Consider the following 17,398-nt stretch of genomic DNA (forward strand, 5'->3'; position numbering starts at 1 on the left):
CAATTGAGTACCAATAGCTTACATACATTAAAAACATGTACGGTTATCCACTAAAGAAGAAAAATGTTCATTTTAACATTAAAGCAAATAAATAAGTACATGTTTGACAAAACCACTCCAAAACCTTGCTGGAAACTTGTCATGATATGACAAGAGGTTTATTTTTCAAACCAGTCTCTTTTTTTGCTATTGTATATTCAAGTTATGGCACTTGATATTAAATTGCACGCAGTCTAAAACACACAGCTCCATGGGCTATGATGATCTGTCTCTACTTTGCCCAGACTGAAGTAAACATCATACATGTGGTACTCATTTCACATAAATTTCAGTTTCTGATCGGTGGTTACTGTCACTCGTTCAAGATAACAAACAGAAAATTACAGGAGAGCAATGTGGTGCAAAGTAGCCTGGAAGTTATCCACAGAACATGTCTTTTATATCACAAGTTGTAATCCAGCTCACAAGAATGCCTTTCATGTATGAAGAAAAAGTTTATTATCCTATCAGTATACAATCTGTTAATAACAAACATCAGGGGAGAGCTATTCATTTGCCCTGACAGCTTTGTGAACAGGCTTAGAAACTGTTCTGAATAGTAAAATACACTAAGAAAAATATGTTATTTATGGCAGAAGACAGGAAAGGGAGCTTTCCTCCTGGAATTTAGGAAAATTCAGCCAGCCAAAACATAGCAAAAGTTCCAAAATATATTTGCAGGATTAATGAAAGACAGACTCTCTTATTTTCACCTCAGATTTAAAGGTGAAAGACATGTCACTCAGTGACACATTTTTCAAGGAACAATATTGACAAGCTATCAATTTTACTCATACAAAAGCATAGGCAGTCCTGAGTTCCTATGAAAAGCTGGTAATTTTGTTGGTCTGACCTCCGATTTAATTTTATGTCTACATTGTTAACCTAGATAAATATTTTCATTCAGCTTGTACTTGTGCATTCTCTGGTTCCATCTGGCCTTTCTTGAGAAACATTATGGAATGGAAGATGGAGGCAACTTGCTCATGTATACATGGGCCTGGAGGCATGTGTATTGAACCTCTAGACACTGTATCTGATTCCTATGTTTGATAGAAATTTTATTTTGCTATTATATTTATTTTTAATACAAATTTTATGTATCTACGCACACACTACTAAGCCAAAAGATATTTTTGTTACTATCATTTTCTCTGATTATGACCATGGGATTGCCAAAAACTAAACTTATAGCTAATAAAAAAGAAATTAAAAAAAATACCAAAAACATTTAGGCTGGTCATTATTTTATGGTCCCTTAAGAAATGGTTGCACAGACATAGAAATGTAACTGAACAATTCAGAAATTAAAATTTTCTAACTGCATGTATTTTACACAGTGGTATATAAGGTGCAATATATGGTAGATTTTCAATAGGTTCTTGTTAGCGCTTACAAAAAAGTTCTGAAAGAGTTCAGCAAAGGATACTGTGTAACCCTTCAATCAGTCAAAGGAGGTCCTCCTTGTTTTAAGTGCTTATGCACTTCATAAACAACAGAGGTGGAAACTGATTCAGAGAATTCCTTCCTTCCTCTCCCTCCTCATGAGTGTTAAATCTGAGAATAAAATCCAGGTTTTCTGCCAGTCTAGTACCTTCATTACTTTTCCCTCCGGTAAGCTGCTATGACGTGTGAGTCAGGCAGTTACAGGTGGGTGTTGGAGATGCTGCTCATCAAGGCAGAACCTAGGCAAGACACATGAGGCCACTGAGCCCTGACACCTGCTCAGAAAATATGAGTATCAAAGACAGTGAGCAAGCTCTGTTCGCACTCCAATCCATAGCACAAAAATCCCACTGTTGAATTTGACTTTCCTTAGTTGCCTATTGCATTTCTGTCCAGGTCTTCCACAATATTTTGAATGAATCTTTGTTTTTTTACTAAGAATATGTACCTCCTACCTGCACTTTTACAAGTGTGAAGCAAAAACATCTGTAACCAACCTACAGTGAAAAAAGGCCTAACCATTTTTTTGATATCATGTTGTAAAATACATTTGTAGTTCCTGCCCTTGTTATTTGTATTTTAAACTCACATACCGTATTTTCAAAGAAATAAAATGAGACATTTGAGGAAAAACCCTTACATGTAGCAGTTTAGGTTTCCATTTATGAAGCAAAATTACTGTCCTTAATAGAAAAGATAATTCAGCAATCCAATTAAAGTATTATTGATCTGTTATGGCATTACACAGTGAAAAGATTAACTATGAGCTATTTTCACTAAAATTATTTATTCACATGTCCTGGTGGTTTGTGGTTTTTTTTTAAATTAACTTGTCAGCTGATGAAAAGGTGCTGAACTTGCAGGCTGAAGTCCAGCTGTGTAAAAAAGACAGGTAAAAGCAGAAAAACAGCACTTTCATTCGTTAAGAGGAAACATTTTCTGTAAGGATCCAACATTTCCTCTCTGTAGGTCTAACAGGGGCAAACCATGTAGGGTAATACACTGAAAAAAATCCAACAAACTGTATTACAGGTTTTTGTGAAGAGCACAGACACCGGGAAACATAATCAAGTTAATTACTATTGGGTCTGAAATTCTGAGTCAACAAACTATGAACTTCCTCACTCTGTATTGTGTTAGTATGTCAGCCTACTCAGTTAAGAGTTGGAAACCTTTGGTAAAGACTGCATTATCTGTGAAGTGATGGCCAAAGAGGTATGTACTAAATCACAAAGACTGAACTAGATGGGAAAATTCATTTTGCATCTGTCACCATCTGATAGATGGGAGGAGAAACGAATGAAAGATTTAAGGATTAACGTTTTTCTATCTCAGTGGTATTTTTTTTATCAGTCTTGTATCTTCAGGATTAACAGTTGATTAATATTAGACACAAGGATGCATTACGGTCCAAATCTCCCACATGAGTTAAAGTAAAATTCACTTGTGCAGTCAAAAATTCCCATTCTCAATACCAACTGGATTCTTAAAGACATAATTAGGTCACTTTTCAAACATCAGCTCCTAAAGGTAGAGGAGCAGGCAATTCCCAAATATCAGAAGTCAAGCAGGTGAGGTAGAAGGCAGGTTTGCCTAAGCAGGGATCTTCTCTTGGAAATAAGGCAAAAAAGGAAGATGTATGCCCAGTGGAAGAAAGATCAAGTGACATGGGAAGAATACAGAGATTCTACTTGCTGATCTAGGGAGAAAATTCATGCCGCCAAAGCTCAACTGGAGTTGAAGCTGCCAGAAATGTGGGGGACAATAAAAAGAGTTTTTCCAAATACATTAATGGCAGTTGGTAGTATAGAAATATAATTTGTGCATTACAGGATGAGGGTGGTCACCTCACACACAGGGACAGAACCCAAGGGAACTGCCTGAAGTTGTGTCAGGGGAGTTTAGGTTGCATATGAGGAAAAGGTTCTTCACCCAGAGAGTGGTTGGGTGCTGGAACTGGCTCCCCAGGGAAGTGGTCACACCATCAAGCCTGCCAGAATTCAAGAAGCGTCTGGACAGTACTCTAGGGCAGATGGTGTTACTGTTGGGGATGGTCCTGTGCAGACTGTAAGTTGAACTCGATGATCCATGTGGATCCATTCCAACTTGGCATATTCTGTGATTCTGTGATTCTGTGAATTGACGTGTGCAGTAAAGATCAAGGATGTCAAGGTCTGAGGACCAAGAGGGCTTTGTCTATGGATGCATTTTTAAGCTCAAGTGATTTCTTATTAAAATAGCAGTGCTTATTTTGGGGCTCAGGTAATTAGAAAGAAGGATTTAGATTCTCCAAGAAAACATCCACCACTGCTATTCCAAATAAAACGACAAAAAAAATTTATTCTCTTTTAAGCTTAAGTGATTTTTAGAGGGTCTTCACATGTGTGAGAAAGCAAAAGTGAAGACATTCTGAATCCTCTGATTCAAGTTAAAAAAGAGAAGATAGAAAAGACAGTTTTGCAAGCTCACATGGAAGTGAGTGGAGCTTATGAACATATAATGGAAGGTACTTCTAGAGGAACTCCCTTTTTTTTTTCCAGATTTCTGAGATTATAATTCCAGTGTTTAGTGGAATGTGATTGCAGCCCTCACTTACTGCAACATTTTTTTCTGATGCTTACTGCTATTTTAGCACTTTGGAGGCCAGTCACATAACACTCTCATGCTTTGAGCCTTGTCTTTGTATTGCAAACCAACATTCCCTTTCAAATTCTGTATAATAAGTTGGAAGGTCTAAGCGTGATATTTTCTCAACAGAGGTCTGTAGAAGTTGGAAAATGCATTTAAAAAGTCAATGGATACAGTGATTTTGGGTCAGAAAGATTAGTATTTAATTTAAGAGACAGGTATAGGGCATCGAAAGGAGGAGAGTCATTCAGAGACCTGCCAGGCTTTTCCCATACTGTGACTACTTATGGTGTATTTATGTTCTCTGTATGTTCCAGTGAGAGAATCCAATCTTCACATTACCATTGTAGGACAAATATAAATCATTATTTGTGGTAGAAAGTTGTGGAACCCGAAACTGAGAAATAAAGATTTGTTCAAAGCCTCACAGTGACTCAAGTAAAACGTTCCATTAAGAAAAAGTTCTCAACAACTACTATGCTTCACATTTTCTGTCTGGAATTTTGTCTTGGCCAGAAAAAAATCATTGTGGAAAGAAATATCCAGGATAAATGCCTTCTCCAGATAGCTATGGACATTCAGGAGATGCAGGCAGCTACATGCGGATGTTCTGACATGCAGACTCACACCCACAATATTAAGCTGTTTCAGAATGTCCTAATAGTGTCTTGCTTTTTCTCTAACAGCTTTCACCTGAGAAGATCATAAAGAGCCCTATAAATTGTTAAATGTATTGAGTTCTGCTGAAAACAAACCAGCTTTACATATACCTGTTTGCTAGTGGGGAAGTGAGGAAGTTATGCCAAAGGCAGAAGTATAAAAATCCTTGTGTTTAAAAATTGTATGATTTTGTTCCAGAGAGTCTCTACTAGTTTTGAAAAGACACACTGTATTTTCTTTCTCTCCAAAGTCCATGACAAAGAAGATCTCTTTCAACTTAATAAGACTGAACAGATCGATGTGAAGAAAAGTAGTTTGAATCTGCTTCATAAGCCGTCAGGAAATACCATCAGCCAAGACATATTATGGGATTATTTTTCACCTCTCAGTAAATTCTTGAGGTCTTGTTCAGTACTTTTCTTGTCCTGTGCTGAAACCTGTGCTGCCTATATCAGTGGAGGAAAATTTACCAGTGATAATTGTTTTGCCTTACTGGATGTTCATGGGCATTGTCATGGTTTGAAATCTCCAAAAATCTAATTCCTTAGTCTAAGCCCCCTCTCACATCTCAACCTAATGTGGGATGATTTTTTCTAGACAAAACACCAGACTCAAAGTGGGAGAAAGGGAATATATTACAATGACTATACAAATAAATATTATAATACATTATACACATGATCTCAACTATCTCTACCATGACATAAGTATTTACAATGGATCAGATCTCTTCTCCCCTCCAAATAAAAGTCTAGGAGGGAAGAAGGACAGATCACTTCTTCAGAGCAGCAATGTCTCTAAGGCAGCAGTCATCTGTCCTTTCCTCATGCAGCAGCTGATGGCTGGATTTCTGTCAGCACTCACGAGGGAGGCCTCCAAGCCTCTCTCGGCCCCTTGACGCAGGCAAAGGGGTCTTCCGTGGGCTACGTCACCCCAGACAAAGGTCATTCCACCACGGTCATATCACGAAGCACAGGGGGTCTTCGTGGCGGTCTGGTATCTTCAAGAGACTCAAGTCCCTTGCAGAGCTTCTGTGCCCTGCCTCAAGATGCCTGCGAGCTTCTTTGTAGCTTGCAGCAAGGGAGGGCCCCAAGGTCAACCTCCACACACTGTCCTGGCTGAGCTCTCAGGACAACCAAGCTTCTTAGCTCCTTTACTGCATTTAGGATTTCTAATCAGTAAGAGTCCACCCCCCTCCATTTTGGAGGGATCTCAAAGAAAGTTTAGGGGAGTTTAGCAGTTCTTACCCCCAAACTTCCTCTCTGTAGAACTCAGTTCTCTCTTTCGGCTGCTGTTAGCTCTTTTTCGGACAACACTGTGTCTCTCCTGCTTGGCTGTAATGCCTCTGCCACTTCTTGTCTTTTTTGGCTCTCTGCCATCGCTTCTGGACGCTGCTTCTGCCACTGCTGTCTCTGCTCACTCACGGTGGAGAAAACTTTTTAGCTTTGAGCTGCAGGCACTTAGTCCAGCCTCACGCTGTTCCAAGTCCCCGTAGGCCTCCACTGGGGGCTGGAGGGCCAAAGCCCAGCCAGGGGGCCAAAGCCCCCCAGGGGGCTCCTGCCCTCTGCTCCTCGTAGCCTCAGAACATGGCTACCACCTCTACAACCTCTGCAACTAACCCTCTCTTCCGTTTGCTTGTGGTATGTTTACATTTCACAGGAGCGCAGATTGGACAAAACTTCAAAACTTCCAGGGGTCACCGCCCCCTGGGGTTTACCATTTTCTTAGCTTCGGGGGGAAAACCTGGTTCAAACCACTACAGGCATTAGATTCTGTTTTCAACAAAAATGAAGATAGAGAAACAAATGAAAATCTTGTGGATGTCTGAGCTAGTTTCTATGACTTCCTAGAAAGTTATAGTGAGATCAGAGAAAAAAAGTTACAGCAAAATAGCTCTAACAGATATTGTGATTCAGGTGGATAATAAATAAAAAATGCCTACCATGGACTGAAATAGTGTTCACCTGTAGTGGGTTGACCCTAGCTAGATACCAGGTACCCACTAAAGCCATTCTCTCACTCTCCCTCTGCAACTGGACAGAGGAGAGAGAAAAAAAAAACATCTAAGGATTCATGAATAGAGATAAGAGCTTGGAGAGGTCTGTGACTGATTACCTTCACGGGCAAAACAGACTCAAAGTGGGGATAATACTTAAATTTATTACTAACAAGATAAGAGCCAAAGAGTGAGAAATAAAACAGTCTTAAAAACATCTTCCCCCCACCCCTCCTTCCTTCCATGTTCTCCCTCCTCCCCCCCAGCAGTGCAGGGGGACAGGGAATGGGGGTTATGGTCAGTTGTTGTTTCTACCACTGCTCAGGGAGAGGAGTCCTTCCCCTACTCCCATGGGATCCCTCCCACTGGAGACAGACTCCTGATGGACCTCTCCAGTGTGAGTCCATCCCTCGGGCAGCAGTTCTTCCCCAACTGCTGTCCTGTGGGTCACTCCTCCAAGAAGTGCAGTCCTTCATGAATGCGCTGTACCAACGTGGGTCCCGCACAGAGGCACAAGTCCTACCCGGGAAAATCCTGATCCAGTGTGAGCTTCCCTCTCCATGGGCCACAGGTCCCTGGCTGGACCCTGCTCCATCCTGGGCCTTCCATGGGGTCACAGCCTCCTTCATGCATCCACCTGCTCCAGCATGGGCTCCTCCATGGGCTGCAGGTGGGTCTCTGCACGCCGATGGTCCCCTATGGGCTGCAGGGGCACAGCTGCTCCACCATGGTCTGCACCAGGGGCTGCAGTGGCCACAGTTCCGGTGCCTGGAGCACCTTCTGCCCCTCCTTCTGCACTGACCTTGGTGTCCACGTTGTTATTCCCATGTTCTCACTCTACTCTTCCCTGGCTGGAATTTCTTCTGTGCAACAATCTTCTGTTCTTAAATATGTTATCCCAGAGGTGTTACTATTATTCCTAATTGGCTTGGCCTTGGCCAGCAACAGGAGGTCAGTCCTGGAGCCAGCTGGCATTGATTTCACGGGATAGGGGAAGTTTCTAGCAGCTTCTAAGAGAAGCCACCCTGTAGCCCCTCCCGCTACCAAAACCCAGCCACAGAAACCCACTACATTACCAAATACTTTTGAAAATAAAAGAAAAAATAATTTTAGTTTGAATTTTTGAATTGTTTCTTAAGAAATAAAGTTAGATTACAAATATTAGTGAAAATAATTTTTTCATCAGTATCATCTATTGAATTAGCTACATCTGTTTGAAAGATGTTACTTTAGTGATGTGTTGTTTATTATTTATACAGTATCAGAAATAAAATAAATGTTTGAGATCTTCACCTTGTTGGATGAGGAGGTAATAAAGAATATTTTTCTAAGTGAAAGTATGATTTGTTACATGAAATAGCTTTTTATCTTTCAAGAACTTTAGTGAGAGCTCATGGTGAGCCTGTCCTTTTGAAACAAGAGACTGTCCTTAATATTTGCTGGTTTGCTTTTATTTACAGCCTCAATATAACAAACAATATTTCTAGATTTCTGTCCATTGCCACTGTTGTCTGTGGGTGATTGCTAGACCGGCTTAACACTTTTGTACTAGAAACAAATGACCCAATCAAGGCCATTTAACAAGTCTGGGTCACTTAGACATTTCCAAGTCAAATCAGTTTTCCAGTTTAAAGTGAAAAGGATGTGTTTTTAACTAGTATTATAAGCATTAGAAGATATTGTGATGCAGGCAGTTCTCATAAGACCCTGGCTTCAGTGAACTCAAAGAAGAAAAATCCACTAACTAAATTAAACATGTCTGGACTTTAATATAACTTTCTTAAGATGCATGTAGCTATGATACAGTTGATGAGGTGGCAGAGCTACATTTTCCTTTCTATGTACACTTTTTTATGTTACTGTCTCTAGGGGGTTTGTGACCCAGACTTGATTCAGCATGTTACAAATAAGTATGCACTATCTTCTCTAATAGAGACATTATCTTTGTTCTTATTTCCATTTGTATTTTTCTCTTACAATCATTCAAACTGAAAAGTTATTTCTGGATTTCAGGGTTTTTTAGTTAGCCAGTTGTCATTGGTTTTGATCTCAGTGTGCTTACAACTATTAAATTTTAGAAGAACAAATAGATGCAAGATATCTCACAAAGGAGTTTTTATCACATTATATTTCCAGTTCAGTTCCCAATCCAGATAGCTGAGTCATGAATACACATCCAACAAAAAACTAAACTTCCAAATATGTCAGTTTTCAGCAGAAAGTGCCAGGATATTTCATACATGCCATCTTGATATTCTTTAAAATATTATGATGTTTAATTCCCTCAGAAGTGTCTTAATCTAGGCTTTTCCAAAGAGCCTCAGGGTACAGGGGACAGTTGCCTGTTTTCTTTAGTTTCTGCTAGCTATATTTGGCTTAGCTTCAAAAGACCTTATTTTTCCCTTTAGAAGTCCCATGATCATAAATGCAATGTCAAAGGGTTTTGTTTTTTTAAAAGTTACAATTAATAGCTACAAATTCAAAACATCTTAAAATGAAATTGTGCTTGGGTTCCTGATTTGTGGGAAGCATTTGAAGTGTTTGTAAGAAATGAGCACACTGAAGCATATCAGCTGTTAATGTAACATTAAAGTTAATAAATATTTTATATTTATTTATATTTCTGATAATTATGTCTCATGTTGGTTGTATTATTATTATTACTATTATTTAACAATAGGGTTTTATTATATCCTTAAAAAGTTTAGGATAATTCTATAACAGATTATACAGATGCTAAAGTGAAGACAACTCTTAATTTTACCAAGCCCCATAAACCCCTTTAAAACAGAGTTTAAAAACTTTACATATTTTGTGACTTCATAGAATCACAGAATGTGCCAAGCTGGAAAGGATCCACAAAAATCATCGAGTCCAACACCCAGCCTTGTACAGGATGATCCCCAAGAATCACTGAGAGTACTGTCCAAAGGTTTCTTGAACTTTGTCAGGCTTGGCGCTGTGACGACTTCCCTGGGGAGCCTGTTCCAGCACCCAACCAACCTCTGAGTGAAGAATCTTTTCCTAATATCCAACCTAAATGTCTCCTGACACAACTTCAGGCCGTTCCATTGGGATCTGTCACTGGTCATCACGGAGAAGAGATCAATGTCTGCCTCTCCTCTTCCCCTCACAAGGAAGTTGGAGACTGCAATGAGGTCTCCCCTCAGTCTCCTCTTCTCCAGGCTCAAGGACCAAGTGACTTCAGCCACTTCTCATACAGCATCCCTCAAGACCCTTCACCATCTTTGTTGTCCTCTTTCAGATGCCCTGTAACAGCTGAATAGCTTTCCTATATTGCAGTAGCCAAAACTGCACACAACCTTCAAGGTGAAGCTGCATCAGTGCAGAGCTGAGTGGGACAATCCCCTCCCTCGGCTGGTGATGCTTTGCCTGATGCCCCCAGGACACGGTTGGTCCTCCTGGCTGCCAGGGCACTGCTGACTCATATTCAACTTGCCATCAACCAAGATCCCCAGATCCCTTACTGTGGCACTGCTTTTTGGCATCTCATTCCCCAGTCTGTCTGTACATCCAGGGTTGCCCCATCCCAGGTGCAGAATCCAGCACTACCCTTTGTGGAACTTCATGTGGTTGGGAATTGCCCAGTCCTCTAATTTGTCAAGGTCTGTCTGCAGGGCCTCCCTGCCTTTGAGCTCCCAACAGCTGCTTCCAGTTTTGTGTCATCTGCAAACTTGCTTAGTATCCCTTCCTGTCCTGTGTCCAAGTCCTTTATGAAGCTGTTGAAGAGCACAGGGCCCAAGATGGAGCCCTGTAGAACCCCACTAGTGACAGGTCACCATTCTGATGTTCCCCCATTCACTATTAGCCTCTGTGCTTGGCCATGAGCCAATTGCTCACACACCAGATGATATGTTTATTCAACTGTGTGTTGGACATTTTATCCAGAAGGATCCTGTGAGAGACAGTACTGAAATCCAAAAAGATTACATCAACTGACTTCCCTTGATCAGCTGAGTGGGTTACCTTGTCATAAAAGGACATCAGCTTGGATAAGCAGGACTTTCCTCTCACGAAGCCATGCTGGCTGTATACTAATACAAGTTGGTGTAGTGACAGTGTTGAGGAAGATAGACATAGGAAAGCCCTCAGCTTCCCACTCCAACTTTGCCAGTGTTCTCCATCAGGGACATCTCTGTGGCAGAATAGAGGCTCTTTCTTTGATTCTAAGATCATGCCACTGATGTATCAGTTAAATATTATCAAAACAATTAAACCTTTCATATATTTTTATGATTGCTTCTAGAAACAGCAACATTTTCCTTCAGGCATTATAAAATAAAAAGTGTATGCAGTACCTACCCTTAGGAATCTGCTATATTTAATAGCTGACAATGTCCAATATAGTTGTGTGTTTATGCTTTTTTTTCCTTTTCATTTGAGCAATATTATTAGTCACCCCATTTAATAAGACTACTAAGAATAGAAAAAAGTGACATTTAATTTTCTTGGCTTTGGCTACCACATTATTGTGTCTACATATGCATGCCCTCATCTGGGGCTTCTCACACCCACCCTTCCACCCACCCACGTATATACAACGCTAATCACAGTGTTTTTAAAATAAAATAATTCTTTACTGCCTAACCACAATGGCAATCCTTCCAGCTCATTTGTTTCACCATGAATAAAATACATGGAATACCCCACTAGGGAATCTTTTAGGTAAAATGAACGTTATTTAAAACCACAATATTTAAGCTTCTGGACCTATGTTGTCTTCATTGTGATTCTGAGTTCACAGAATTCATAAGTCAAGATCACGAAGCACTGCAGAACAAATGTGCTAATTCGCTCTGGAATGTTGCCTCATTCCATCTGAAAAGTCTGTATTTGTATTGAAGACATAACAAAGAGAATTTCTACTTTCAGACTCACTGGAGGTATTTTAAATACTCATCATGCTGGGTATCTAATTTATCATCAGTGAATTTAAATACCAATTTTACAAATGTACATTTCTATATATCACCTAGACACTAGAGATTTTCACCTCTCACCTGTCCACTCAGAGGTTCAAAGACATAAATCAGCTTTTTTTTTCCTATTTATTTTATTTTTATTTTATTTCCTTCCTGCAGGGCTAGCTCTTTTGCTTTAAGACTGAGAATTGGAGTGTATGAGATAAAGCCAAATCCCACAGTTGGAGTGCTTTTAAGACTTAGAACAAGTTGAGACGTATGTTTTCTTATTTATGAAAGACAAAAAGAATGGCAGGCAAAGAAAAGGTAGGCTAAAGAGAGGATAAAGAGAAACTGCACTTCTGTAATTATAATGTAACTATGTAGCTGCAGACTGAGAGCTCTTTGCAGAGTTTGTGTAATATTGGCCGTTCTCACAAAACAGGAGAAGATAACACTTTAACAATGTTTAGAGAAGCTGAAATGTTTTTCACTGAACAGAAAAAAAACTCACTCTTTCGTGCACACTCCTTAATAGAATGTACCTATAATTACTTTCTCCAATAATGCATTTTCAATAGCTAAGTTTGGGTATAATCTTTAGCAGTTTTCATTACTAATATTGCTGGTGGTATATGTATTACCACAGGGGCACACACGAGCACATTTCCCCATTCACATTCTGTTAAAAGCTGATTGCAAAGGTGTTGCAAACTCAAGGAATCTAAAATAAAAAAAATGCAGTTTTAATTCCACCTGCTTAGGCACATACATTCTGAACAGTTTTGGATTTTGTGATCCCATAGTGTCTCAGTCGCTACTGAGGATGAATGATGTACCGTAATGAGCAATTTTTTTTTCTTTATATTAAAATTCCTACCAATATAACTGAACTACTGAAGTACTCCAGGCGGGGTTGCAGCAGGGCAGAGCAGAGGGGGAGAATCCCCTCTCCACCTGCTGGTCATGCTTCTTTTGATGCAGCCCAGGATAGGATACAGTTGTCTTTCTATGCTGCAAATACAATTTGCTGGATCATGTCCAGCTTTTTATCCAACAGCACCTCCAAGTCCTTTTCCTCAGGGCTGCTCATCATTCCACTTGTCACCAGGTTTGTATTCATGCTCGGGGTTGCCTTGACCCAGGTGCAGGACCTTGCACTTGACTCTGTTGAACTTCATGAGGTTCACACAGGTTGCCCTCTGAAGCCTGTCAAGGTCCCTGTGGATGTCATCCCTTCCCTCCAGCATGTCAACTGCACCACACATCTCGGTGTCGTTGGCAGCCTTGCTGAGGGTGCACTTGATCCCACTGTCCATGTCACTGACAAAAGATGTTAAACAGTGCCGGTCCCAGTACCAGCCCCTGAGAAATGGCCCTCCTTACTCCTCTCCACCTGGACTTCAAGACATTGATCACAACTCCTTGACTACAACCATACAGACAATTCCTTATACGCTGAGCAGTCTATCTGACAAATCCATGCCCCTGCACTTCAGAGAGAAGGATGTTGTGTGGGACAGTGTCAAAAGTTTTGCACAAGTCCAATTAGATGACATCAATCCCTTATCCACCAATGCTGTACCTGTTGTAGAATACTATCAGATTTGTCAGACTGACTGTCACCAATCACCTCCTTATTTTCCACATGCATTTGCAAAGTTCCCAGGAGAATCTGCTCCATGATCTTGCCAGGCACTAAGGTGAGACTGACTACCCTGTAGTTCCCTGGGTCCTCCTTCTTCTACCTTTTTGAAAATAGAGTTCAGGTTTCCTCTTTTCCAGTAGGTGGAAATTTCACCAGTCTGCCGTGACTTTTCTGATATGATGGGTAGTGTCTTAGCAACGTAATGTATTGATTCCCTTGGGACCTTCAGATGCATTTCATCAGGTCCCAGGGACTTGCGCACATTCAGGTTCCTAAGATGGTCTTGAACAGGATCTTCTCCTATATTATGCAATCTTTCTTTTTCACAGTCCCTGCCATTGAATTCTGTTTTTTTTTTTTTTTTTTAGGTCCTATGGGCTATGGAAAAGGAGCTATTAAAATCAAAGAACGGCTTTAGATTTTTAGGTGTGGGAATGGAAATCAAAATCTTAGATTCTTTTGATTCTTGCAAGAGTTCTCACTTTCTTTTATTTCCTTAATTTTTAATTAATTTATTTCATTTTGACTTCTGGGCAAAAGTTTTGTTGCTCTTGGGAAGCTAACAATTTGTTGGTGTGGTTGAATGCTCTTGTTGGAAAAGTGGAAAGAAGCATTTATCTAGTGTAGTGTTCACCAGCCTTTGGCTCCTTTTACTTCCTGATGCTGGCCAGGATATTTTCAGTTTTCTGGAGCAAGTAATTTTAAGACTTGCTGTTAACTCAAATGGACACTTTATCTCTTTCAAAATAAATAAAATCCCTAAAGAGTAGCCATTATTTTTAGCAGGATAGCAGCAAAAAAAACCCAAACAAAACCACCCAAACAACCCCCCCCCCATAAAACTATTATAATATTTAATTAAGACTTTTAAAGTTACTATACTATTATCTACATTACATGTGATGTGAAAATAGTATACTGGTATGATGCATAGTGGAACAACACAGTTTTATTCCCCTTTCCAAGGAATTTAAGCTTCCCAAGATATTAATTACATTCTAAGTCTTTTCTTTTCCACATGGTAATACTTCTTGTGAATTAAAAGTAGCATTTAGAAGCAAGATTATGACCCATAAAATGAAGAGTGTTATGTTCAGTTTTTTATTATAACTGTTTAACAATTAATATTTAATACTATTATTTCATATTTTATTGCCTATAAATTTTACTGCCTATAAATTTTACCAATAGCAATAATAATGTGCATATAAGAAGCAGAAATTAACTAATTTTAGATGTCTAAAAAAACCCACTTTCCAAATGAAAAGTAAATAGCTTTGATTCATGTAATGAATTTTAAAGGGAACTTTTCTAAAAAGGTTTTTGTGGCAAATATGTTTATCAAAGTTTGACAGTTATAAAAAACTAGATGGTGCAAAAAAGGAAGGGGCAAAAAGAAACAAAGCCCTTTTTCTCTGTGTTTTTAGGTTGATGTGAACTTTGTTTTCTCTGACAGACCTGATTAGCTTAGAGGTAGACATGAAAAGGGATATAAAAAGTGGAGATGGGGAATCCACTCCCGCGCTACTGGGGATAGAGGGGGAGATTGTCAAACAGGCTCCCCTGCTGTCTGGTGAACATATGAGTAAACACAACAGCAATCACGAAACTCGTGGGAAGAAAAATAAAAAAATATTTGAAAACCTGGCACACATCTGTATGAGATCTATCGATTCCACCAGAGGTGTGGGGTACAGCCATTAGGAAGTGAGAAGCACAGAAGCTGACACTGTGTTAGGAGAAATCTTGACTATAGGAAAAAGATAAATTCAAAGCAGTTATTGTGGTCCTTTGCTACCTAAGACTCATCTTATTTCTAAAAAAAAAAATAGGAAAAAAGAAAATGAGAAAAGCTACAGGAAAGATTTTGGGTCAGCTATGCAACTGCATTATAGTGCTAGACCTTTAAAATTTATCATGCAATTATTTTTGTAAAGTTATATAGTGTAGTAGAGTATCCAGTCCTTATCCACTATGATATCCACGATGAAACCCAGCAATTGTCATTTTTTAATATTCTGATTTTAAAACAGGCATTAATCTCAACTTTTCTAGAAAATCTTAGTAAGACATCAACTCTTTTCTGAACTAACACTTAGTTCTTCAGAAAAATCCTATACATAATAAGCAAAAGGAAAAGCAGATGAGGATTTATGGTATACAATACTGATAAAATTTTTCAGTCTTTTTTGAGCAGAATATTTAGGCAGAATCCACAAATATAATTTATTTAAAAAAGGGGTTTGTAGTGTTCTTAAAGGAAACAGTGACATTCTAACAAGATTTTAATAGATGATTTCATGAATTTGCTGAGGACAGTATGTCTTATGCTGTAAAGATAAAATCTCTGACAGCAATAATCCTCCATGCATAAAATCTAATGGGTGAAGTCAAAGCTTTAACATAGTTAAGATCTCAAACAATATGTCCAAAAGCTGGAATTTCCTGGCTTTACCTAATGAAAGTTGTTATTCTTGGCAAAGGAGTTGTGTTCACTGGTAAACCTGACCCAGGAATAGAAAGAAGGCCTTTGCAATTTAGTTGTAATGTATTGATTCTCTCTGTAACATACTGATATATTAACATCAATGCAACTGTCTAACTTGCCATTTTACTTGGTTGCATAGTAAACAAAAAGCATTTTTCAGCATTCGAATAAGCTTTTCAGCACCAGACATATTGTCAGTAATGATTACACGGGTATAAAACACTAAGGCATCTTCGGGCATTTGTTGTTAAGTATACGGTTATCTGATTTACCTTTAAGATTTATTTTGGAAATTATGTTATTGCATAACAAAAAAAAAGAGACTGTGAATTTCAGTTGTATGTACATTGAGAATAACTTTACAAATAGTGTTTCTGATTTTACAAGTTTCACTTTTTGGATAAATTTCTACCTCAGTTGTCTTAAGTTAAATATCAAAAAATGAGGGAATGGTTGTTTTATGTTCACTATGTTCCTTGCCACAGTGAATAACCTGGCACATTTCCTTTCAAAGTTTAAGGAAATGACTCTGTTCTGTCTCTCTAAACTATAGCAAAGGTTTATCAGTACAATAAGTTATTTACTGCAATTTGGTTCGTAGAAGGATATTGTTTTCGACCTTAAAGATAAAATCACAGATCATAGAATAATACAGTCATGGTTAGAAGGGGCCTTAAAGATCATCTAGTTCCAACTCACCCTGCTGCAGGTTGGGAACCTTCTACAAGATGAGGTTACTCAAAGCCCCATGCAACCTGATCTTGAACACGTCCAGAGATAGGGAGTCCACAGTCTATCTGAGCAAATAAGGAAAAAAGACCACCTAAACCTAACAGAAGGGTAATTAATACAAATTACACCTTTGTTGTCAGCCTCAGCTGACATCAGCAAGATTCTCTGCTTAAAATAGTGAAGAACAACCTAAACTGAAATCCTAATCCAAGAAAGGACCTTTTCCAATACATCATCAGATATATTTTCTGAGAATAACTAGGACTATTTAGCAAATAAGATCACAAAGACATGTTAATATCAGTATATGTGCACACATGTAGACATGCACAAACCCCAAAAAAACCCTGATAAATCCTTCCATTGTTAAATTTGCAGAAGTCCTTATTTTGATATGAATATTCCAGCAATGCTGTTTTGCTTTGATATATGCTATTCCGGTAAGAGAGCTCAGCTCTGGTGAACATGTGTACCTCTGTAGTGAATGGCTACATAGATGAAAGGTTTCTAGAATGTGCAAAACTATAATGAAGATATTTACAGAGCAGTGGTTTTATCACTATATGAATTAAAATATATTTACCTTCCAGTTCACCTCTCCAGTATGTCTCATACCATTTCTGCTTAAAATGTAGTATCCTAAGCATGAAAGCCTTAGCACTTGACCACATTTAAGGGGTTTGTAGATATTTAACTTTATCCTTCAAACATCTTCACAATAGTGCCTATACTATGACACACATGGTTACACCCACATTATCACATTGCATAAGAATGTTACAGGATTTTTTTTTTAATATTTCTGAATCTTGTGATGAATAGACGTTTACACAATAGAA

Source organism: Pipra filicauda, unplaced genomic scaffold (genome assembly GCF_003945595.2).
Source record: "Pipra filicauda isolate LSUMZ 115617 unplaced genomic scaffold, ASM394559v2 scaffold79_size2787110_pilon, whole genome shotgun sequence".
Lineage (NCBI taxonomy): Eukaryota > Metazoa > Chordata > Aves > Passeriformes > Pipridae > Pipra > Pipra filicauda.